General features: G+C 39.1%; 1 long non-coding RNA gene across 9 annotated transcripts in view; it reads right to left on the reverse strand.

The window, feature by feature from the left end:
- LOC108105024 overlaps nucleotides 1-26,039 on the reverse strand; it is a 130,393-nt gene that overhangs the window by 81,031 nt on the left and 23,323 nt on the right. The window lies entirely within an intron of this gene.

Here is a 26,039-nt window from a genome sequence, read left to right on the forward strand (position 1 = left end):
TAATCGAAAATTAAATGTAAATCGAAACAATTTGTCCAAACAATTTGCCGCAAATCAAATGAAACAAAACAAAACCGATTTGTTATGGCCAAAAATGGGGAAAAATTGTTTTCTACGTGTATGAGAGGAGAGTATCTGTGTGTTGAGCCTGCATATTTGTATCTGTATGTGTGTTAGTACGAATGTCTGTGCGTGTGTCTGCATTTCCTTTTTTGAGGCCCAGGAGAATTGTTATTCCAATTAGACGTGTTAACAAGCGAAAAGATAAAGAAAAAAAAACAAAAAACAAAAAAAAAAGGAAGAAGAAAACATGCTATTATATAGTTCAACACTTAGATATATAAATCTATATATATAATATATATATACTAACAAATAGATATCGAAGATTTTTTTTGTCACCCATAATATGAGAAAGTGTTTCCTTGTCAACCCCTAAAGAAGCTGCTATTATAAGAATCCAACTCTAAAATACCAAAAAAAAAAAATACTGATATTAACTTATAGTTATAGAAAACTATCGATTGTTAATACTGCGATAACGATAAACGTCTTCGATTAAATGTAAAATAGCATAATTGTGTGACCTAAGTAAGTTCCCATCATCATTGTCATTATTTTATGTCTAAAAATAGAGAAGAAAAGAAGAGAAAAGAGAAGAAAGAAGAAAAAGAAGAAACGACGAAGACAGAGCCATCATAAGCACATTATATACTAAACATTGATATATATATAATGTTAACTGTAGGCTAAATATGAGATATACAGGTGCATAACGATAACGATTAACGATTAACGATAGCTATAATGATAATGAGATACCAAGCTACAAACTAAAACTAAAACCAAGGAGCAGCAAAGAAAACGAAATACCGAAAACTAAAAACTATGACAAATTGATAATCTATAATAATAATAAAAATAATAATAATAATCAAACCTACTATCGACGAGGAAGCCAAATAAGAAGAATGAGCAAAACAAAAACAAAAACAAAAAAAAAAAAAAAAAAAACAAACATAATAAATTCAAAAGCCAAGCCAAAGGATTATTTATTTCTAGCGGAAAGTTTGGGAAGGGTTACAGGGGTAAGAATAAGGAGCTGGGGCAGACAATAAATGCGGCCACTGTTTTGCCGTAAGTAGGCGTGGCCGTATGGGCGTTCGGATAAGGGTTGCCCGAGTCCAATAAATCAAGCATTGGCGCATCACAGATGCTCTTCTTCGCCAACAAGCGCTGGTCGAAAGAGCTTAAAGGACCCTGCCCTGCACTCCCCTACACATTCCCTCTCTTTCTCTCACACTCTACAAACTCATTCCCAATTCCTCTTTACCCTCCTTCCCAATCTACCATAGAGCAGCCCCCCATTGCCTTTGTCTTTTTTAACATCTCTTCTTCTTCTGCCTTCTCCTCCTCTGGGGGGCTTCTCTCCTCCTTCATTTTATGTTTCTTGTTCCGCTTTGCTAGTTTTTTATTTATATGATGCAAAAGCTTTAAATGCGTCACCAGCAGTAGCAGCAGCAGCGACGGCGGCAGCACAAATACCAGTGGAACCTAGTGGGAAAGGGGAGCGCAGAGAGGATACACAGCAATTTCAGCAACAATAATAAATATCTCGAGTCAACCGCAGCCACAGCAAAATGCAAAAAAAAAAGGCAAGCAAAAAAAAAACAGAAAACAAAAAATGAAAAACAAAAAAAAAACCGAGTCGCCTCACAAAACGCTGTTCTTTTTTTCCGCCGCCCCAGTTCCCCAGCCCCACCACGCCCCCCTCTCTCACTCTAAAAAAAGACAAATGTATGCATAAGTCGCCAACGCAGTGTCTGCAGAAATGATTTCACCCAGTGCCTGCCACAGTTTAAGGCCATATAGCACAGTGTGCCACAAAGTCAAGGAATCTCGGCAGGGCTAGAGAAAGGATCAAACATAATCGGTCGTCAATAGAGAGCTATCAAACAGGATTTAGTCCTTTAAGCTATTTTCTTAAACATTTATGATCTTTTAATTTTAAGTTAAGTTTTCATTTCCGAAAAGAGCCTCAGGTTAAGCTTTCTTTGGGGTTAATTAACAGCAAGGTTATTAGCAGATATTTGTGAAGCCTTCCCCTATTTTCTTAATTAACCAAGCATTGTTGTAAGAAAAAAGCTATTAATTAGTAGAAAATTTATCAATATTTTAAATGAGGATAACTTCTGTAGATAAACTTTTATATTTTTAAGCTATTTTAATGATTTTTTTGACACTTTTTTAAACATTTTTAAAGGCAATGTAAGCAGGACTGGAAACCTTGCGTAGATTTTTAAAGTTTCTTACTAAGAAATTAGTTTGTATTTAATTCTAAAAATAATACAAAATCACATTGTCCTTAAAAGATTTGAAATTTTAACTTTTCTATAACTTAAATCATCTAGACTTACAATCCCTTTTTAGCATAAAACTTCCTATTAAAAATTGAATTTATTATAATTCAATTTCTTTAAAAATCACAATTTTAAAGTCACTTAAAATTTAGTTTTCCCTATAAAGCTTATTTATCCAACTTTTAACTATCTTTCCTTCCAATTTCGGTCTAGAAAAAACTAAAAACACCCTTTTATAATATCATATTTCCCTATTTTTTAACCCATATTTTACCACATCCCAAAGAAAGTATTAAAAAAACACAACAAACCAGCTGATGGATTCTATAGCCCCGTTGCCCTGCTTGATGGCACTCTTTTGGCCAATTATTTTTGGCGGCACCTGTATCACACACTGACACTGACACACACACACAAACTGACACATGCAGATGCACAGTTAGTCCTTTGGTTTTTCGTTGGCTAACTCCTGTGCGCGAAATATGAGCGGCATTAAAAATTAGTCCAAAGTACTGCTAAGTGCGGAAGCAGCCGCGGCAAACTATCAACGACAACTACTGTACGAGGAAAGGAAGCGGCAGTAGAAGATTAAGGGTCAGCTAGGCGATACCCTAGGTCAGGGGAAATGGTGAGTTTTAAGGGGTGATTAAAGAATAGATAGATTAGAAAATGTGTAAGTATTGATTAAGATTGATAAATTAATATTAAATCTTTTTAAGGATAAACTTTAAAAAAAAATTTTAAAATTATAAAAAACCAAACTGAAATTACCTTAAAAAGTTGTTTGAAATTTCCTGAATTTACAGCACAAAATTTGTTAACAAAAAAGTTACCCTGACTACCCCTTTTTTATGCTCGTGAATGCCTGTGTAAGTATATGAACTACAACAATGCAACACTCACACACACACAAACACAGAGACACCAACACACACACACCATCATAGCAATAGAGAAAAGCGCAGAGAAGCTAGCGTGCCATATTTTTAGTGTACAGTTAGCAGTTGTGTATGGCCTTCCGCCCACCAAGCCGCCCCTCACCCGCAGTTTTAGTGCGTGGGCGGCTACTAGAGGTGGTCACTTTCTCCACGTTTTTGTGAAAGTTTTTAAAGATTTTTCAGGATTTTTCTTGAAATTTTCTTTTATTTTTTATTAAGTTTTCTTAAATTTTTGTATTTCATAGCTTTAAAACCCTTTCTAGGTTTCAAAGATACAAAGAAAGTTTAAAAAAATATTAACAAAAAATATAAGAAAAATCATCTTATTAAATTAATATGAAGATTAATATTCTGATCTCTTTCCAAAAGATGTATCTCAAAATTACCTTTGAAATGTATCTTTAGGATACTCAAAAGATTACCTTAACCTTTCCCTTTAGGAATAAAAAACTTAAAATTTAAAATATTCTACAAAAATCATAAAATATCTAAACTTAGTCATAGTTTACATACGATTTCAATACAAGTTTTCCCAAAAAAAGAACCCTAAAACTCTTTTTAAAAAGAACGAAACTCCTCCCTGACCCTGATCACCATCTCTAATGGGTGGGATGCCTACAGCCCCTCTTTCACTATTCCCGAGGACTTTACTAGTTTTGTTGGTCGAAAATTTTAATGCCACATTTAGCGCTGGCGACAATGCTGACGTTCGCCCCTCTTGCTCCACCATATCCTCCCCTCCTCTGGCGGCCACCAGGAAACTCCCACGAAATGAGCGGGGCTTAAAGCGCCCCAAAAGTATGCAGTGTCTTTTTTGTATTTTTTTTTCCGGGGGAGATAGTGTAGCAGCAAGGCTAGTAGAATGGCTAGTACAGAGCCAACAAAACAGGCAACAATTGACATTGGCATATGCCACACGAATATGAGCAGTTGCATATTCAGTGGAGAGAGAGGTGGTGGAAGAGGAGGAGGATGAGGAGGGGGCTTAGTGGAGGTGGCTAGCTGGCTGGCTGGGGAGGATCCAGTCCATTGGCCAGAGAACGAGCATAATTGGCAAGTTGTATCCATTGGTAATGGTTACGGAGAGAGGACCAAAAAGAAAAGCAATGGGGCAATGGTTGGTAGTAGTAGTAGTGATAGTAGCAGTGGGGCAGTGGTGAGTCTGCAAATGGAAAATACAAAACGAAAATCGCTTAAACTGTGCAAACCAATAAATTTAAAGCAGCTTAAGCGATGAACACGAAACAAAACAGAGAAAAACAAAAACAGTCTGGCAAAAGTCCGAATTGGGTGGCGAATGGGTCGTTAGGTGTGGGTATGGGCGTGGTAGTATTGCTGCATACAAAAAGCTACTTTGGAGGCGTGTATGTGCTGCCACTGCTGCTGCTGCTGCTGGTGGTGCTGCTTTTTTCCGAGTCCTCAAAAAATCATTGAAATTAAATGCAAATCAGCCGACAAAAAGGATAAACACATATACCCACCCAGGTGGCTGGAGGAGGAGGAGCAGGAGGAGGTTCTCTAAAGAAGGATTCGGTATGGGTTTTGCCTCGATGGATCAGTGGGCGGTATTGCTGGGTGTCACTTGAGCTGGCTGTTATTTCTATGGCCAGCTGGTTGTTTAGTTTGGCCGGTCATGCATCATCGTCATCAGCAGTAGCAGAAGCAGCAGCAGTAGCAGCAGCAGTAGCAACATCATCATCGCTATCATCGTTATCGTCATCCGCAAATGCACATAGGTAAACACACATCCAAAACCAGCACTCACCTTATGTACAGCTACACAGAGAGAAAACTTTGTTTGTTTTGATTTTAAAATTAATGATTTTAAAAGGTTTTTTGATGAAGTTTTTCTAAGTTTGAGTTTGAAATTTTGCAAACGGAAAAGGGGAAACCTAGAAGTTGAAAGAAGGTCTACCCAAACTAGCTCTTTTCTGGATAAGAATATGAATTCCTTTTTAACATTAAATTATTTTATTATTAATCTTATAAAACAAAGGTAACTTGAGTTTCGTAGACATTACTTATATTTAAAAGATTTTTTTCTACGTTAAAAAACCAATAAAAACTCCACTAAAAAACACATTTTTCAAACTTATCCTTTATCCTATAATCCCCCTTCTTGTACATACATATAATCTCCCCAAAACGTGATCTTTTTACTCCAGTTTTAAGCCCACTTAACTTAAGCATAATGTCTCGAGTGTAATTTGATTAACATTATAGCAATTAGGCAAATCGAGGTCGCTTGCGATTGGCTTAAGAGCGGCCTATTTCTCTTTGTGTATTCACATGATCGATGTGCATAAGGTATATATATGTATGTATATAATATAAATATATATACATAAGCCGGCTTTGACTGTGTGTGTGTGTTTGAGCCACCCAAAACTCCTATATCCCACCTTCTCCACTGTTTTCACTTGCTGCACAAACACAACAAACACCAATTGAACTGCAATTGCATGCAATGCATTTTGCATTTTGGATGCCCCAGACAAACACTCAACACAACGGTTGCTGCTGCCTGCTGTTGTGTGCAGCAGACGGGGACGGGGGATGGGGGGAGCAGAGCCATCTGCTGGCCATGAAATGATCCTTAAAAGACCACAAAACGATTTTATTCAATTAAAATGTCAAAAACGGTGTTTGTTTTCGTTATTTAATGCTATAAATATTTACACTTTTATCTATGCCGCTGCTGCTGCTGTTGCTGCCACTGCTGTTGCACTTCCCCACCACTAAAAAAGGCATTGAGTTGAGTGAGTGCATAAAGAGTCGATGAATGAATGAAAAAGGAAAAGTTATTTCACTGTATATTCATCGATGAAAATATTTACACACACACACATACACTCACTAGCATATTTTAACGGCTTGAACTGATTGGGAATCATAAGTGCATTTGCCGACGAGCAGCAATCAAAAAATGTCATTTGTAAAAACAAAAAACAACTTTTTGGATTTATAGAAAAGGAATTTAAAGGAGCATTTAAATGATATATCAGATTTAGCAGAAAAATCAAGTTTAGTTTTAGTTTAGTAGAATGAAATATTTTATAGATTAACCTTAATCAGCGACTTGCCAAGACATAAAACTTGCTAAGAATTCCAAATTTCTCGTCCCTTTAATTTTAGTATACCAAAAAGCCAAAGACGGACAAGTTTCCAATTCATCAGATTGTTTTTAGTTACAGGGCCATAAACATTGCTTACATAATAATTATTATGATTATCATATTGAAAGGGGGTATTGGATGGGTAAGAAGAAGATGACAGTGAGAGAGAGAGGTATAGAACGTAGGCATATAGCCAAAGCCGAGCCGATAATTTGTTGTTGCTGTTAGCTGAATATTTTTGGCTTATTGCAAATTTTGAGCACGTACAACTCGTAAAGACTATTTACGATTCTAATAAAAAGTGTGCCCCGGCCAGGACAGGCTTTGGCCAAGAGCAGGCGGCCACACACCCACTGGCCGTGTCATCCCTTTTTTTTCGAAGGAGTATAGTTAGAGTAAGGAAAGTGGAAAGTGGAAAGTGCCAGTGGAAGAAGCAGAAGAAGAAGGTCCTTACAATAACGAGCCTTTCCGTTGAGCGGGTGTAGTAGGGGTGATTGTGGCACGGTGTGTGTGTGTGTGCATGGAAATTGTTGAATTTGCTGCTAATTAAATTGCCGGCGCTGCTTGAAATTTGCATTCGCTTTTAATAAACTTCTCTAAGAGAGAGAGAGATAGTGAAAATGGGTGGCCTTTGGCAAGGAGTTCCCCTTCTACCCCCCCTTCATTTTACCATTCCACACTTTCTTATTAGATGGCAAATATCCCTGACAAGGCACTGACAAAGACATTTTAGCTCTGCTCCTCCATCATCAAACTGACAGTGCTGAAAAATCTGATCGAATTCCTTGTCCCCCTTTTTTTTGGGATTCCCCTTCCGTATAGATGACTCTCCCAGCGCGTTACCCGAATTCCAACTGGCCAACACCATCACCACAGCAGCGACGATGCCAATGCCGATGCCGTTGGTATCCCACAATTCGTTTTATATTTGCCATTCAATTGTTTTTTATTTGCTGGTATTGCTTTCTTGCCCGGCCCTGCCCTACTCCTCGTACCCTCTCCTTCTCCCCTCTTTTTCCTGTCCTGTTTTCCACGTCTCTCTCTTTCTGCACTGGTTGCATTTTTAAAACTCACTCTCGTCGTCATTCCGCGATTTTAGGGGGTATTTAAGAGTATGATGGTACTAGCTGAAGGAAGGAAACCAACTTGGGTGTCTTATTTGGTAGGAAAAAGAACATTTCCTGGCCAAAATCAGAGGAAAGTTGTCAAAGATAAGGCCTATTTATGATATTTAAAAAGCTAGTTTAATCTCTAAAACTACATTAAGATCTTGGAACACTTTCTAAACCCTTCATACCTCTAAATCTACAACTAAGTAAGCGCTCTCACTAAGAACTTAAAACCTATATTAAAGCCACAATTCTTACCGATTTCATCAGGAAAAAGATCAAGCTATTATAACAGCCATATGACATCATATCCCACGTAATCTTCAAAGATTAATAAGCTCCCCCTTCCCATAGGGTATTTGACAAGTTGTTAGCAGTTTTAGGTGTCGTCACCATTGCTGCTTACGTGCCCCGTTCAGTTGCATTGATTGCCACCTGTCAGCCACCTGCAACTATGCTCCTGGCTGCTGATGCTGCTGCTCCTGCTGCCTCATGGCTTCTGTATCCTGGTGGCTCCTGTCTCTCGTTTTAAATCAATACAACAAATTTCGCGGGTCGCCATGGCTGGTGGCGAATCCATCTACCCCTCTTACTCTCCACCCACGCTTTTTTTTCGTTTCCCAATCTTCCTTTTTTTGGCCACCCCTCTGGCCATCTGATCCTTGTGCCGTTTAAAATGTTCTGAGTAATTAACACGCGGCGTGTGTAACCCCAAATGGTCATACCATCAGTGGGTGGTAGGAGGAGAAAGAAGAGGAGGAACAGTAGCAGCAGGAGAAGGGAGGGGGCATGGGATGTGGGACTGCATCTGGGACTGTGAAAATGTGCAACGTAAGCGCGCGCTGCTGCTGCTGCAATATGGAGCACAGGGACCCACGCACATGGCCAAAAAGTTACACGTCCCCATCGATGGCTCTCTCTCTTTCTCTCTCTATGTGTGTGAATGTATGTGTGAATGTGCAACTTTTATTTATTGATTTAATACTTTTTCAATTTACTGAAAATGGCCAAAGAGTTTCCGTTACTCTGCGTATGTGTGCGTGTCTGTGTTAGCCATAACTACCTTACAGTGGCAGCAGCCAACTAATTCTCGACCGATGAATCCCCCCGTAACCACCACCACCCCGCTGGTTGACAGCTGTTCACCCCCAATGGAATACCGAGAATCATCGATGTCCATGCCATGGTCATAGCCATTGGCATTGCCATTACGAGACTTTGTAGACCGATTAACGCGACTGGAAGGTGGGTGGTCGCTTGGTCACCTGAAGGGGTTGGGCTTAAGGTTGCAAAATGCCTTTTGGTTTAAGTTTTTTTTACTGTAGTGCAGAATTAGTTAATAATTTTTTAACTAAAATGAAATTTAGAAATAAAAATTATTAATTTTAATTTTTCAGAGATTTTTCCTTTCATTTCATCAAACTAAGAAAACTAATCCCTAAATTAAGCCACAAAATTAGCTAACAAAGCTAAGATAAAGTAGATTTAAGTAGTACATATCCACTGTACAGTGGTCACTTGCTAACTGAACTTGCATTTAAAGAAATGTAAGAACACTGCCCTCCCCAGTGGGCGGCGGCGAATTAACAGCTGTATTCCCAAAATCCCAGGTCCTGTGTCCTTGTCGCCTGTCGCTGTAATCGCTGTCAGCTGCCTTAAACTTCTACCTCCCAAAGGGGGTTGAGGGATGGTGATAGTGTATGTTGCAAGTTGGACTCTGGCCATGGCTCTTAATTCACAATTTAATATCACCAAAAAAAAAAAGGGAGAAGATGAAAAGAAAGAGAAACTTTTTGGCCATATGAAATTTTCCAAAGCTGCAATTTTAGATCTTTGCGATCTGCGGCGTTCTGCCTTCTTTATAATTAGCAGGACGAGACCATGGCTGGGCTGGTCAGTCAGGTTGAAACAACACCTTCATGGCCCACTGACCAGGCGGCGGCGGTGTAGGCGGAAGTACCGTTAACCAATGTTCAACCGTGACGCCTGCACGTCCTTGCCCTTGTCCTTTCGAATTCGAGTCCGGAAAATTCCCGTAAAGGGCGGCAACCAAAACCAAAAATAAAAAAAAAATGAAAAGACAGCCCAGCCAGCCAGCAGGAAAGTAACTGAAAATGGTAAACATTCAATGAAGCGAAATTGATTTGATTCAATTTGAAAGTTGAAAGCGCTCTATCTCCCTCTCTGTATCTCCTTTTCACTTTCCCAACAACAGCAGCTGGAAAAAATAACAATAAAAAAAAATAAGAAGGAGGACATCCACCACCCCCCACTTTCCGGAGGAAGCTGAACGGAAATTTGATTAATTCACCAAAAAATAAATACTGGCCTTGGCGTGGTCGGACAGTTGTTTACTCTGTGATTGCCTCGCATTGTGCCGCAAATTGCAGATGCATCTTGCAGATGCACTTGCAACCAGCAGTCGTTTTACGTGTTTTATGTTCTGGCGAAAAGTGAAAGTGCAAGGGAAAGAAGTACCGTGGCTGGTCTATAGGTTCAAAAGGGAGAGAGAGAGGACACATCATGGGTAACCCCCTGCTGTAGTTTTTTCATCATTGGAAGTTTTTTAATTTAAAATTGTAATTTAAGTTTAACTCAAGGCTAAGTCAAGAATAAGTCAAGATTAAGCCAAGTTTAAGTCGAATTTACCTTTAAGTCAAGTTAAAATCAAATTAAAGTTAAGTTTAAGAAAGGTCTACGCCAAGTTTAATCCAAGTTGAACATTAAGACAAATTTAAGTCAATTTTAAGTCAAAGTTAAGTCAAGTTTCAGTTAGGATTAAGTTAATTTTAAGTCAAGTTTATGTTAGGTTTGCAATAAGTTTAAGCCAAGGACATGTCAGGTTTAAGTCCACTTAAAGTCAATTTAAAGTCTACTTAAAGTCAAGTTTAAGATCAGTTAAAATCAAGTCAAGTTTAAGTCAAACTCAAGTCAAACTCAAGTCAAGATCAAGACAAGATCAAGTCAAGTTTAAGTCCAAATTAGTCCACTTTAAGGTTAAGCTTATTTTAAGTTTAAGTGAAGGTTGAGTATAGATTGAGAAAAGTTTAAGCTAAGTTTGAGTAAAGTTTAAGCCAAGCTTAAGCACAAGCTTAAGCACAAGCTTAAACCCAAGTTTAAGCCCAAGTGTAAGCCGAGTTTAACCCAAGTTTAAGCCAAATTTATGTCAGGTTTAAGTCTAGCTTAAATTAAAAATTCCTTAACATATTCGTGACTATTTTTTAACATGGAATTTCCTGTTTAGTAAGATGTTTTTTGGTCTTTCTTTGGACTTAGTTTAAAAAAATACACAAAAGTTTTTCTTACATAAGATTTACTGATTTAAATTGAAAATTGAAACAATTTTTAATAAATATTTAAAGTTGCTGGCTTTAAATATTTTTAATAAATATTTTAAGTTGCTGACTTTAAATATGTATTAAAAATTGTTGCAATTTTCAACTTCAACTTAACCCAAACCTTTAAGCTTAAACCTTTCAACCTATTATTATTCCAAACTAATTGAAATCGTTCAATACAAAATCTTATGCATCTTTGCCTTTGCCTGCTGCACTTTGAGGACCAGCTGACAGGTCCTGCTGCCGACACAACACAAAGGCAGGACCTGCTGCACCGGTCGAGTAAGTTGCATTAGCGGATTAAGTCCCATCAATTGGAGGCGAACTGTGGCAAGCAGGCGGAAGGACAATGAGATACCTGCGAATAGGGCTGAGCGTAAGGAAAGCCCAATGGGAATAACCAGTTTGTATGTAGATATGGGAAGGGGCATAGACGGGGGAAGGGGGCAGAGAAGTGGCATTAAGAGGGAATCTGATACTTACAGGGGAAAACCGATAGAGGAATTGGATTTAATTCCGGATTTTAATAGGTTTAAATATTTTTCGTTGATAAATTAAGCTTAAGACGACTCGAAATCGAAATCAAACAAAGGCTTTTCCATCAAATTTGAATTTCTTAGGTTAACTGGCAGTTAAAGCTTAACCACGCCTAAGAGTATGCTACATCAACGCATGAAAAGAAGGATATTAAGCAAATTATAAGCGTAGTCAGCAAACTTTCCACTTCAGACAATACTTCAAAATCAAAATCTTAAGCCAAATTCTTCTTAAAAATCCTTTTTTTTTTCAATCAACCAAGTCACTAACACACACCCACACCTACTCCCCCTTCTAAATTCACGCCTTTGTGCATATGAGCATTTGGGGCTTCTCTGAATTTGTTGGCCGTAATTCACTTGACCATTATCCCGTGTTCCCAGCAGATGCAGGCTGGAGATATATACGGCGAGGGGAGGAGGGTACAACCATTGTACCCTCTAAGGGGGGGAAAAGGGGTTTTCAGGTAGCGTTAACATAAATCAAAGCTCGGAGCTCAAAAGCGAGCGACAGGCGCAGAGACAGAACCACAGAAGCGCACAAATACACAGAACGTTCTCACAAAGCGACAGGAAAAAGGACATTCACACACACATATACAGACACAGCGACACACACATACACTGTTGAAAACGAAGCTGCATCATTGTGGGGGCACAAGGAGGAGTAACGGAACGGAAATGCCACCTGACAGACATCCACCTGCATTTCGGCACGTGCAATTGAAAAGCTAAGACGATGAGCGGGAACTCCGGACTTGTCACAGTGTTCGCTCTCTCTCACTCTCTGTCTGTCTTTCTCTATCCCTATCCCTATCTCTTTCCACTAGCTTTGAGTGAAATTAGACAGAGCATAACCAGAAGCGTTACCACGAGGACAACGCGATATCAGGGACATCGGAGGTGGAGAGAGAGCAGAAAAGCTAGGGAAGCTGGGAAGCTGAGGGATCCTCCCGGGAGCATAGCAGGTATGGGACTGCCTCGCGTCATTGCCAGTCATATCCTGCGGGGATAAGCGCACTTTATGCAAAACGCACAACTTTTTTTTCGTAACTTCTCACTAACGTGTCACACTCTAAACACTGAGAGAAAATGTTTTTTACTTTGATTTATAAAGAAATATTGGAGACAGAATCCTTGGAACTGATTTTCAAGTTGAATATGAAACATTTTTGAGGGATTACTTTTCTTAACAGAAACAGTTGGAAAATATCTTCAAGTCACTTTCTATTTCTTTCAGTTTACATCTTTGTCGCGCCTTGGCGGGCGAGAAAAGCGCAAACAGCTCGAACTTCAGCTTTTAGGTTTGGGATTGAGATTGGGTTTGGGTTTTGGGTTTGGGTTTAGGGTTTGAGCTGGGGGCTTTCTTGGTTTTGTCCTTGTTATATCGCCAACAACATTGCCTCGAAGATGATGGCGCGTTCAGCTGAGATTTGCCACCGGAACGACAGTTGCAGTGAAAGCTGAAAGCAAGGAAGGGGTGAAAGTGGCAGCAAAGAGGTACAAAGGCGCTACAAGAAACAACAACGGTGAGATGGCAATGGGAATTGATTGAAAAGTGAGGAGAGGAGGTGACTGGATGATGATGATGCCACTTGAAAGGAGAACCTAACATAGACATAGAGGCAACAACAACTAAGTATCTTACTTAAGAATTAAGATATACGATCAGGCACGCCCCCGCCTGTTACAAGCATTAACGACCGACTGACAAGAGCTTCCTTCCCTCCGGCGATTTGATTATGCTAATGAAATAACAAGCCTATAACACTGAAAAGAAGTCGAGAAGAGGATGATATTGGCAAAATAAAACTATGCCAATGTCAATGCCAATTCCCATTCCGATATCCATTCCCATATCCATTCACACGCACACGCATCTCCTCTCTTTCAGGGAATGTTGGCATCCTCTGGACTGGGACGGAGGTGTAAAGTGGAAAAGTTCCGCATATTTGAGCCGTAAAAGTGGGCTTGTGTTAAAATGGAAATGAGAATACCAAATTGGCCAGGTAGCAAAGGGGCCAGGGGGCAGGGGGACTATAACCAGTTTCGAATCAAATCAGAAAACATTTGTACTTGCACGTTGGCCAGGTGTGTGTCCTGCTAAGGACATTATATGCCAGTTCAATTTTCCATTTTATAACATTTTGTTAGAATCTATTAAGTGGAGTGCAGCAGTAGCAGCAGCATCAGCACCATTTCAAACTTCAAAATGGATTAATTGAAATGGAACTAGTAAGTCCTGTTTTTGTGATTTTAAAAAAAAATCTTTTCTCTTGCATTTTGCTACACTTTTGTTACATTTTCGCCCTTAACTTGTTTCTGTTTTGGCTTAAAATCAATAACTGCTAAGTATATAACTTTTAAACTAAAAACTTTAAAATAAACTTAACTTATCGGGCCAAGAAAACTCTCAGCTTCCAGTTCCTGTTAAACTTTTTTTAACGTAAACCCAACTATAAGAGATAGAATCTCTTATACTTCCCGAGATCTCAGCATTACTACAACAAGCTGAATGCGTTTTCTAGTTTGATGGGCGTAAGAGTAGGCATGGCCGGATAATAGTTTCTCCTCAGGATGTACTGCCATCAAGTTTATACATGCTTATTTCCAACTTTCTAGCTCTTATAGTTCCTGTGATCATCTCAGTGATTTTAGATTTTCGTGTTTTTTGGGCGTTAAAGTGGGCGTGTCATATACATTCGCAGTGTAGAAATCTGCATGCTTAATACCAACTTTGTATCTCCTGTAGTTCCTGAGATCTCCGCGTTCATACGGACGGACAGACAAACGGAAATACGGACGGACAGGGCTATATCGACTCGGCTATCCTGATCAATAATAAATAAAAGACTGACGGACAGACAGAAGCAAGGACAGACGGACGGACTAACAGACATAAGAAAAAAAGGTGGACGAAAAGACGGACGGATGGATAGACGGACGGAAAGATAAACGGACAGATGGACGGAAGGAATGATAAACGGACAGATGGGCGGACGGAAAGATAAACGGACAGATGGACGGAAGGATTGATAAACGGACAGATGGGCGGACGGAAAGATAAACGGACAGGTGGACGGATGAAAGATGAACGGACGGACATGGCTAAATGTACTCTGCTTTTGATCCTGATCAATAATATAAATATATCCTCTATACGGTCGGAAACGCTTCCTGCTACTTGTTACACACTTTTCAAAGAATACAATATGCCTTTTCACTCTACGAGTAATGGGTATCAAAAGTATTTCATCCAAAAAATCAATAATAAAGATAATCCTCGACAAATATTCTTAGTTTTAAAAAATTCCATCTACTTTTTACACTTTCCGTAGCAAAACTAAAAACCTTTCCCAAAAGGGAGCTCTTTTTCCTGTCATTGTATGTCCGTAAAATCCTTTAGTCAAGTGGTTTATTTTTTTCGAGTGTTACTAAATAAATAGCTAACCTTCCGCCTCACTTACGAGGCACTCGAAATGCTCTGCAGGATTCCGTACTTCTCAATCTCTCTTCCTCCTTCTTTTCCTACCTATTCACCACTCTTTGCACCTTGTTCCCAGCTTAATTCCACCTTGCGCTTCTTTTCACACGTTTTTTTCGCCTTTTTTGCATATTTATTGTATAGTTTTGTAGTTTTATCAAGTTAGCTAGTTAAGAGTCAAGATGCCACCAAGTGCCGGGTGGTGGGTGGTGAATACGAAGAGGGGTGGTGGTGCTCGAGCTAGTGGCATCACCTGCTGCAGGTGGATGAGCACGTGCATGGCACACCATGTCGGCAGCTGCCATCGTTGCTTCAGAATCCAACACACCGCCGCCCTCAACCTCCCTCCACGGGCTTTTATTAGCTACGTGAGGCGGTCACAAAGGGTGGAGGAAAGTGGTCCGAGAAGGAGGAGGTCATCTCTGACGGCGGTGGGGTTGGGTTTTTCTTCAGAACTTGCTAGGCGCTGGCGATAAGATGAGCGTGCTAAAGTTTTATTGGCGCATATTTAAGCTATTAAAAAATTCATGCATAAAATGACACACTCGCACACTTACAGACGCCCCCACACACATATACGCAGCTCAAGGAAGAAGCAGATTAAAAAAAAAAAGAACAGTTTGCAAGATGGCCAGAAAATAGAGAGTAGAAAGTAGAAAGTGTAAAGTTCAAGCTTAAGTGCGGATATTTGCCGCTCCTGTCGGTAAATGTCTGCCAAGTCCGGATACTCCGCGGATATTTTTAAGCTGGACAAGGAATACTAATTACAAAGGCAAAAGAAAACCTTAAATACAGGTCAGGCCTCTTTTTCAATTTCATTTTCAGATTAAGGAAGGTTTCCTTAGGTACATTTTTTGGGTTCTCTTCTTTCCAGAACTCAAAGTTGAGTTGTCGAAAAGGAAATATATACAAAAACTAATTAATTGGTGCTCTCTATAGCCTGATTTCTAATCAGCAATCATAGTAATATGCTAGATTGAAAGGAAACCTATTATACAGGGTCGCCCCTGTAGCGTTTGCTTTTTGATATAATTTTGACTTTGACATTTCGAATTTCATTGTCAATGTGTCAGATATTTAGTAGAAGGTTTGCGTTTTACGAAAATCTTCCGTGGGCCACTCTATATATGCTCATGATCCAACTTCAATCCGGTGGGAAACGATGGACTTATCATAAGAATTTAGACATCGAATCACGAAATGCAATTTCTGTTAGGTAGCTCTTAGCTATAGTTCCAGCCAGAATGCACTTTCCCAACCCAAAACCCCAAAAATATTCCAAATTATTGATCATCCCTAAAAACTACGACATACCCTAACTACCTGCTCTTTTCAATTACAATCATTTTATGCAAATATTGCCCTCCGAAAGAGATAGTTTCCCGGAGTTCCACTCAAGCCAAGTGGCATTAAACCGGAAGCAAAACGTCGAGAGTATCAATCCTTGCCCTAAAAACCGGAAAATAACTCCACAGATGGTTGAAAAAGATGGCTGCCGAGTGGGTGGCACAGGCAGGGCAATAAGCAAAACGTTTTATGTTAAATACCGCATCGTTATCTTCACAGAGGAGGGAGGAGGATTGGGAGGTAAAGGGTTAAAAAAGGGTAAAGGAGAACTGCAGAAGAAGGAGAAGATACTCTAGTGAACTGTGCTAAAGTGGCCGAGTCGAGTTGTCCGGCATTTTGTGGTGCCCACGGCGCCTGAAATGCTGCAACACATTTTGCGCTGCAGCGCTCGTTCGCTCAGGTCCCCCCTAACCCGGCGCAATAATAACTATAATAATCAAAATGGCGGACCACTCGCACACACACACAAGGACATTCTCTTACAAAAAGATACACACACACACACATATATATATTTATATATATATATATATATACACACTCCTACATATACATGCCTGCTGTTGCATGTTCTTCATTTCGTTTTCTTAATTTTATACATACGTTTATTTTCATTTTGCTGCCTTTTTGTTTGCTTTTTCTGTGCTGCGGCTTAAACCCTCCCCCCCTCTCTCACTCTCTCTCCACCCACCACAACGCAGCTTTGTATTTATTGCGAAAAACCAAGCCAATGCAACGCCCACCACACACACCCTACCCACAGCAGTCTGGCATCTTTTTAGTATTCATTAAACTGCATAATTATACAATAAGTGCAATGGCTCCGCACCGACTTTGCAGCGTCCTTCCCATCCTATCCTAGACTCCCAGCCCGCCCACAAAACCTCTATCACTATAACCGCACGCACTTCGCCCTGCCACACCCACATACCACTCCCCCTTCACAGCACCGACCACCATGCTTAATACATATAAGCAACTATATACATATATATGAACGGATATATATAGCTTTGATGTGGCCTGTGTGCATACAGTAGATGTGCGAGTGTGACTACATGTGTGTGTTCAAAAGGATCTAATCGAATGCAAAGGATAATATATATATGCTATATATATAATATAATATAATATAGAAAATAGAAATTGGAAAGGGAAAAACGGGGGGAGCTAAACTCAGATTAATTGGGATAATAAACTGATATATAGAATGGAAGTAGATTCAAGGATCAAAAACCAACCTTTAGTAAATCTAATCCTTATAAAAAACAAGAAGAAACGCTAAGGTCGACGAATATCGCAACTATAAGGTAACCTTTACTATTTTACCCAATTTTTAAACATTAATTTTACTAGCAGAAATGTACAAAGCGCCACCTGTTGCATGTTTACTAACTGACAGTAATGTGACGTCACTGACCCTGGTCCGTGGTAAGGTCTTCTAAGCTACATGTTTTTTTAAATAGCTCCGATAATGCTCCGATTTTAAACCAAAGGTAAATCTATAGATATTGACAAACAAAAAATGTTATACAAGATCGAAATGGATCATAAATCTAAATATTATGGACGCCACAGCTTTTTAGAGTAGGCGTGGCAGGTTGAAAAACCTACTCGAGCTGCGTAGGCATCTCAAGAATCTACATGCTTTATCTCAACTTTGTATCTCTTATAGATCTTTAGATCTCAGAGGTCATACGGACAGACGGACGTACGGACGGGCGGACGGACAAACAGACAGAAGAACGGACATACGGATGGACAGACAGATGGACAAAAAGATGCACAGATGATAAGAAGAACGGACATACGGATAGACAGACGAACGGACAGACAGATGGACGGACGGACGGACGAAAAGATGCACAGACGACAAGACGAACGGACGAGCATACGGACATACAGGCGGACGAACATACAGACGGACGGACAGAAAGATGAACGGAGAGACGAACGGACAGACGGACATAGCTGAATGGACTCGGCTTTTGATCCTGAACAATTATATATCCTCTATAGGTTCGGAAACGCTTCCTTCTACCTGTTACATACTCTTCAACGAATGTAATACAACCGTTTACTCTAGTAATCACTTATGGTTATAAAAATCTAATTTCCTAAGCTAAACTATTTAAATCACAAACATAAATTATCCCAAATACTACTCTACTATTTATATCAATAAATATATGTCAATATTATTTTACTTTTTGCAACTCTATTTTAAGTTTTATTTTCCAAAATTACGGCTAATTTATTTAATATCCCTCCCTCACCCCTCACCCTACCTACCCGGAAATCCCAAAAACAAGCAGCTTGACCCAGCTTCGAGAGGGCAAATGTAAGTCAGGGCAAGAGTGTGGAGTAAAGCGTGGAGAGGGGAGAACAGAATGGGTCATAGGATTATTAAGCAGGATTATGAATAGATAGGCTCATTCATTCAGGCCGTTCTCGGTCTGGTCGCTCATTGTTTTTATGCCTTTTGTTTGGTGGAAGGGGAGGCTGGGTGGTGGTGCTGTGCTGAACTTTTGCCAATTCGAAATGGAGAAACGGAAGCGAAATATGTCCATGTCCAGCCACCTGAACTAGTCCAGTCCTCAGTTCAAGCCTGTCCAACAGTCCAACTCGCTTCGGCACATAAACAAATCCCTTAAACGTTTTAAATGCCGGAGCCCAGCTGCATGTGACCACGCCTCCCCTGCCCACTCTCTCACTTGCCCTCCAACCACCACAAACGCAACGAAAACCAAACAAAAAAAAAAGCAACAAACAAACAAACAAAAAAAAATACCAAATAGACAAAACAAAGGAAACACCATTGCGCTGCTTTCAATGGTCAAGCGAACTGTTTATACCCTAACTTTGGGATCCTAACTCTTAGTCTTCAATTCCACCTCGTTTTTGGGTTTCTTTTAAATTAAATCTTTTAGTTAAATATATTTATTTCCTATTAGTAGCTTATAATACTTTCGGTTCTAAGATATTTCTTTAATTATGGGTAAATTTATTTAAGGAATACATTTTATAAAGAATCTGAAGAATTCCTAGCTCAGAAAACTCGCTAAGCTTACTTTGATTGTTTTTTCTAAATCAAAACGTTATGTTAAATAAGCTATCTTTCCAATATATTAGTTAGCCATGGGTAACTTCACTTTTAATCTACCTTTTATACAGAATTTTAAGCATTCTAACTAAGAAACTCGATAATCTTACTTGGATTTGATTTTCTAAATAAAAAATCTTAGGAATCTTAACTACCAAAACTCTTTAATCTTACTTCGTGTTTAACTTTCCTTCATCAAACTTAAAAGGTTTAGATTTTAACATTAAATCAGTTCCTTATAACCCCTGTTCTAATATATTTTTTTAGTTACAAGTAACTTTATTCTATAAAAACATTTTATTAGCAATCTTAGGAATCGTCACTCACAAAGCTCATTAAGCTTTCAAGGATTGCTATTTAAGAGTTTTAAATATATTTTTTATCAAGAATTTTAGAAATTTTGGGAATCCTATTTACCAAAACTCTTTAATCCTACTTCTTTTTCGTTGTTCCGAATTAAATCTTTAAGTACAAGTTATTAACTTCGAAGTAGTTCTTTGAAATATACTCAATTCAAACGAGTTAATGAGTTCCAATGATGAGAAAGAACTGTATTTTGTAAAATACATTTTATAAGGAATCTTAGAAATCCAAACTTTCAAACTCTAAACTCTCATGGATTCCCATTTCTAAAGCAAATCTTTAAGTTATGGAATTTAATTTCTGCTTAGCAGTTTTAAATACACTCAATTCTAATATATTATCTAATTATATTCAGTTTTATGTTGATATATCTTAAAAATGCATTCTATAAAGAAGAAATCTATAAGACCATTTTATTTTTAATAATATTGCTTTTTAAGTTTATCTATTTTCTGTATAAGATTCCATTTAAGCTTTAAAAACCAAATAAAAAGTAATCAAATATGTTTAAGTCACTAAAAACTTGTCTTAAGTCAAATCATGTAATAAAATATTTAATATATCTGATACTACATCCCAAAAATTAGTTTTTATTGACAAACTTTTAATCTTAGTTTGCCGTTTAAAAACATTCATAAGCTTACTAAGTAATTTCATTAGATTAAAATATAGATAGAAAGATACTTTAAACCAAAAGATACAAATTAAAGATCTTTCTTTCCATCTCTCCCCAATTCACCAACATACCTCACTCCAAAGAAAGCGTATTCGTGTGGGGAAAAATGGACATTGGACGCACTTGGAGCATGTGTCCGCACCATTTCATGCTCGAAAATAGTTTTTGGCCAACGATTGGGCAAACGGCAAAGGCGTTGGTGCTAGTTTTGGTCCTCGTCGTCCTGGTCCTCATACTTTTGAATGCCACCAACAAGGAGCAGTCCGAGCTAATCGGACAGGATATGAGACACAGAGCCAAGACCCCGGGACCGACCGACCAACCAAGCATCGCCCTCTGGTGCATCGTAAAAAATAAGCAGCAGCAAATTGTATTTTTATGAGCTGAAACTGTTTTGGGGCCACATTTCAATGTCGATAAAAGCAACGACGGTTCTCTAGCTGAGGCGGCCAAAGGGCGTGTTAGCAAGAGGGTATGGGACAGAGAGAGGCAGAGGGTTCCAGAAAGGCCAAGGAGTGTGGACAGCATGTGTGGCAAGCAACTGGCGAGCATAGGGCCGACTTTAACAATAACTGGGCAGAAGGTTAAGAGATGACCAGTCACGACTTGAAAATACCCGCTGAACTAGCTCTTAGTATGACACTTTTTAGCATACTTCCAGGCGGGCGGTTTTGAGATTTAATTTTCCCCTTTTTGGACCCATATCTCGTTAAGAGGAAGAAGCAATCCAAATAATAATGAAAGCTAATCCCTAAAAATACAACCAAAACAGCATTTTCCTCCATGGTACATACGAAATGAGGAAAACATCATACCCCCATGGCCACAGGGATATACTGGGTATATAAACTGAAACAAAAACTTACAACAAATTACAAATAACGAGCCAAAGCCCTCCGAGCCCTAGCTAGCCAGCCGGACAACAGGCGGGAAAACGGGAATAGATTTTTTTTTTTTTTTTTGGGGAGGCGTTGGAGGGGGTCATGGACTATGTACTAATAGAAAATCGTGTGGGAAATTCCACCGACAATACGTCGTTTTGCCCCTCGAAAAACTAGCTCAGGAAACGTTAGACGACGTGCCCTGTCAGCCGACCCATTCATTAGAGCTAATTAAACGTGATCAGAGGAGAGAATCCGAACCCGAAACGGTCCTCGAAAATTGGGCCTGTTGGTCAACTGCAGTGAAATGGAAGCGTTGCTAAACATAATGAAGAGGAATAGGAGTCATCTACCACAATTCCAAATTACTAATGCCAAATTGAACGAAAGTTGCAGCACACAAAAGTCCCACCAACAAGCTAAACACAAACAGAAACAAGATCAGCTTGCTGGTAATTAGAAACCAAACTGTTTTTCACTGCAGTTTTGGGAAATAGTCACGGATTACTGATTATGTTTGTAGCTTGGGAATCTTGCATTAGATATGCTATATATATACAGTCAAAGGTCACTCCTGAGGCTTAAAGCTGGTCAATGTTAAGATTATTTTGTTAAATAATTTAAAAGCCACAAAGAAAATATCTAAATTTTCCCATAATATTTTAGCTAATAGTTTATGTTCTACCATGTTTTTATGTGAAATTGGAAACATCTGAAAACCTTTTTCCCCATTTTTCTAAGTATATATGGACTAAGTAGAAGCCTCACATTACTTCCCAACAAAAACATTACAAAGTTTTCAAACTGTAGTTTAAAAAAAGGAAATTGTAATACTAAATCCTGTATCATAATATCTACCTTTTAATATTTAAACAAGAAGAAACGCTATAGTCGATGGCCGAGACCAGAACATACCCATTACTGTGCTAATCAGTATCAAAATCATTCTGGTAATAAATATAAACACTTTACTAGCGCCATCTATTGACCAGAACCTCAAAAATCATGTTTAATAACTGTTTATGACGTCACTGTTCATTTCAGGGCTCACATTTTTTAAAAAGTATTTAAACAAAAATCGATAAATCGATAAGTATTGATAATAATAATGAACGCCACAGTTTTTCGCTATTCATGGACGTTAAAGTGGTTGTGGTCGGATGATAAAACAACCCTGAGCATCTCTTGAATAATTCTAAACTTCTAGTCCTTATAGTTTCTAAGGGGTCAGCCTTTATAGTTTTTCGTGTTATGTAGGCGTTAGAATGGGCGTGGCAAGACACTGAAATAAACTTGCGCTGCATAGGCTCTTTAAGAATCTGCATGCTTTATTCTAACTTTGTATCGCTTATAGTTCTTGAGAACTTACCTTTCATACGTTTATACGGACAGACAGACGGACGGACAAACGGACAAACAGATGGACGGACAGGTGGACAAGCGAACAGACAGACGGACGGACAGAGAGAAAGACAGACCAAAACTTTAAGATATTACAATATATCTCGTTCCGAATCAGGTTCATATATACGCCCCCAAGAAATGTTAAACTAATTGAAAGAACTTAAGATTTAATCAGCCAATGGGTTCCGAAATCCCCATCGTTTAACTTCCAGTCACTTGAAATGTCTACTTACTTCTTGCCACCTTTAACCATTCTTCTTAGATTAAGATAAAGATTAAGATTTAGATGAGATACTAGAGAGACGGCCAGCTTCTTTGCTGGGAATATCATATCAAATATGTTCATCATGCGCCACCATTTGATTGCTAAGGGGATTCTGATAATAATTAAAGGCTCAAGGCAGGCAGCCAGGCCAGGCAGGCAGGCACCACTACCATCTACCATATCTAACTCTAGGGCACGACCAGTAAATAAATATAATTAGCTGAAGAGTCTGGGTTGCCTTCTTCTTCATCTAAAGAGAACTTGCCACATCGCATGCATGTGTGTTGTTTTGGTTGTGGCACGCAAAATGAGATGACACTAAATCAAAGTTATTCAACTCACGTCGTTAAGTCATTAATCGAACAATGCACGGCAGGAACATGTCAGGGCACATACGCACATACAGCCTGCCTGCCACACACACACATACAGCCTGCCACATACTCGTAACATATGCTGATATCGTCGCCTTTAATTTAACTTGGCCTTAGTCTTTGTCTTGGCCAACGACATCATATTGACGACCATGTTGGCACATAATAACGGGAAGAGCCCCCCAAAGACAACGACAACGACGATGATGATGATGTGGCCTTTGAGGTCAACTCGGGACCCATCATCATAGAGAGCACCGCTCCCAGGAACTTGGACGTCCCTCTGTACAATGCATTATTAAACGCATAAATTTCGAGTCAAGTGGCAGGGAAGCCCAAAAAGGGAGAATCTTGAGCGACGGATGCGGCAGGGAAATCCTTTTCCAAGTGGTGACGACGTCAACGGTTGGTCGGTGAGCGGTCGCGCATTTCAAGTGCATTTGACAAGACCTGGGCCCCTATTCCGGAGGCGAAGGACACACGACAGACAACCCAACCGCATATCTCTCTTTGGAACTGCTAAGGGGCACGCCCTTTCATCAGCCGCCCATCAACAAGGCCCAATGGCCAGAAGCCAAGCAAAGACTTGCAACTTAAAGTTAAGTATTTGAAGGAGGGCAGGTAAGTAGCTGTAAAAGCTTAACTAAAACCACTTTAATTTATAGAAAATCCTAAATAAATTATAAGTAATTTTAAATTCTGTCACAATTAATTAAATTCCCAATCTTTAGTCGATTTATTTAACATATTTTTTGGCTGGGAAAAACTATGATTTAATAGTGAGTTTTCCCACGCCTGCCGTCCATTACAACAATTGCCATTTGTTGTTTGACCTGTCATCTATCATTAAATCAAAGTCTCTCTAATTAAACGCTTTAAATTGTGATAGTGATTATTAGATATATCGATTTAAAAATAAAAAATGAGAGAGAAAAACTAATTGAAAGTCATAATTTTTGAAAGTAAATAAAGAGGTAAGCGATATAATCGAATAAATCAAATAATGAAAATTGCTTCAGATAATAAACAGCCATCAAATGAGTACAAGCTGATAATTAAAAGGCTATCTATATATCATTATATATATATCTAAAAATATGACTATATATATATATATTTGCAATGCAGAACTAAATCACAAAAACACCCATTACTCGGCCATAACAACGGCAATTATGGAAATGAATACAAGCCACGTTAATATATACGCCAAAATCGTAGCCAACTTTAACAAAGTTTAACTAAATTGGGCATCAAATAATCGGCGGAAAGAGTGAAAGCTTTCCCAGAGGCTGGCGGCGGAATGCTGCTTTGGCTTTACCCATATTTATGCAGAAAAGTAAACCAACATCGACCATTGACCATATTGCAGTTCAGCAGCAGGTCCACCGCATTCAGGAGTTACATCCCATCCATCCATCCATCCATGGTGGGGCTGGATGGCTTTCCCAATGACCAGTGGAAAATCAGAGGGTTGCGAGGGCAATGCAAATGATGGAAGGGAGAGCCACTGTTGAATGGAAAAGTGGCAACTGGCGAATCGCCCGGTAATAGGATTATGCCTCGGCTCCATCAAAGCCAAAACAACCGCAACCACGCATAATTGTTAAATTTATTTATTTAAGCACGAAATGCGCGTAGCCCATATAGCCAGCCTGGCCCAACATAGCAATGTTCGCGGGCCAGATCCATCCTTTCGACCCATCCATCCATTCTGCCAGCCAGCCATCCATCCTTTCTGATGGCGGGTGGAGGAGGAGGAGGTAAAAAACCCAACCCAACTTCACCCCACCCACAGCAAACGTTTTTCGGTTTTTGTGGTCAATGAAAAATCGCTTTAAATAATGAATTTTATTTAAATAAATATTTAAAAAGCTGTCAGCGAACTTTTATGGGCTCCAAATGGGCAGCAATCGACAGCAATGGGCAGCGGATGCCTGGCTGGAGTTGTTTGAGTTGACTATATCAGGATCAGCACCTGGCTGCGATTGATTGGTGCATCGGTTAACGCCCCATTGTGTGCCCCAATGATCTGGTGTCAATACTTTATCCCTTTTTCTTTATGATTATGTTGTTATTAATAACAAAAGGTGAAGGTTAAATCTTAACACTTTCCACTGAAGGCCAAAGAACCTCTTCATTTCCTTTTTGATAAAAATCCTTTTACGGCAGAGCTTTTATTTACACAACTGCAAGAAAACTTGCACATATTTAGTGACGCTTTTGTGTTGCTTTGCAGCAGTGCACTGAGAGAAAGGAAAACACTTCTTTTTGCTAACCAAATCATCACCCATTCTCAATATGAAGTAAACACCAAAGTGAAAACAGAAGTTATAAGGAATGAATTCCAGTGCTGGGGTTCTAAGATGATCGGAGAAGAAAGAAGAAAAGTTAGCGACGGAATGAGGCGGAAAGATGAAAACGAAAAATTGTTGGTGAAATATCACAGCTGCGAGCGCTCAAAGCTTACGGGCGAGCAAGCTCATACACAGTAAAGATTTACAAAAACAAAAAACAAATCATCAGCATTTAGAGCTTAGGCTCGAAGCACAACCCCATCCTATTTTAAATTAAAGCCAAAGGAAAATCGATTCCGTAGCATAATACAATAAGTAATCACTTACAAAGTATGTAAAACAACATTTAATTAATTAGCTCAAGGCTAGTAATTTTGTATAGAATTTTTGGCTCGCTCCTGTGACTTCTTCATTCGCTTTCGATTTGCTTGCAATTGCTGGCAAAATT

The sequence above is a fragment of the Drosophila eugracilis genome, unplaced genomic scaffold (assembly GCF_018153835.1).
Source record: "Drosophila eugracilis isolate 14026-0451.02 unplaced genomic scaffold, ASM1815383v1 contig_2155, whole genome shotgun sequence".
Taxonomy (NCBI): domain Eukaryota; kingdom Metazoa; phylum Arthropoda; class Insecta; order Diptera; family Drosophilidae; genus Drosophila; species Drosophila eugracilis.